At 45.2% G+C, this 838-nt stretch overlaps 1 pseudogene; it reads left to right on the forward strand.

Moving 5' to 3' along the window:
- The first annotated feature begins 237 nt into the window (after nucleotides 1-237).
- On the forward strand, nucleotides 238-575 carry LOC106696077 (annotated as a pseudogene).
- The last annotated feature ends 263 nt before the right edge of the window (nucleotides 576-838 follow it).

An 838-nucleotide genomic window follows, 5' to 3' on the forward strand; every position in this document is an offset into this window, starting at 1 on the left:
ATGAGTTCACGTGTCACCTCTGACACGCGTGTCATAGGTTCGCCATCACTGTTCTAGACCTAGAGAGCTTTACTACCAAATAGGGGATAGCAAGAGATAAACACAGTTACTTATAATGATAGGTGTGCTATAGACATATAGGTTTTCAGGGGGAGGGAATTGTTCTGGTGATTTATTGTTATGTAACAATGCATCTCAGAAGTTAGTGGTTTACTCTCTTGGGTCCTCGTTTCCAAGATGACCAAGAAAAGAAGGAATAATGGTCGTGCCGAGGCCATGCGCAGCCTATTCATTGCACCAACTGTGCCCAGTGCATGCCCAAGGACAAGGCCATTAAGAAGCTTGCCATTCGAAACATAGTAGAGTCCACAGCCGTTAGGGACATCTCCGAAGTGAGTGTCTTCGATGCCAATGTGCTTCCCAAGCTGTATGTGAAGCTGCATTACTGTGTGAGCTGTGCCATTCACAGCAAGGTAGTCAGGAATCATTCTCTTGAAGCCTGGAAGTACCTAACACCCTCACCTCAATTTAGACCTGCGGGTGCTGCCCCATGACCTCCACCAAAGCCCATGTAAGGAGCTAAGTCGTTAAAGAGTGAAGAAAAATTCTCTGGGGGAAAATAAATGGAAATTGTACCTCAAAAAAAAGTTAGTGGTTTAAAACAAGAATAGTCATTTATTTTCTCAGTTTCTGCAGGTCAGAAATTCAAGAATATTCTGTGGAGCAGTTCTGGATCAGAATCTCTATGAGGCTGCAGTCAGGTGGTAGCCATCCCAAAGCTTTATTCACTCACCTGTCTGGCAACTGTGCTGAGAAGGGTGGGGGCTGGAGCATAGGG

This window comes from Myotis lucifugus, unplaced genomic scaffold (genome assembly GCF_000147115.1).
Source record: "Myotis lucifugus unplaced genomic scaffold, Myoluc2.0 scaffold_8313, whole genome shotgun sequence".
NCBI lineage: Eukaryota > Metazoa > Chordata > Mammalia > Chiroptera > Vespertilionidae > Myotis > Myotis lucifugus.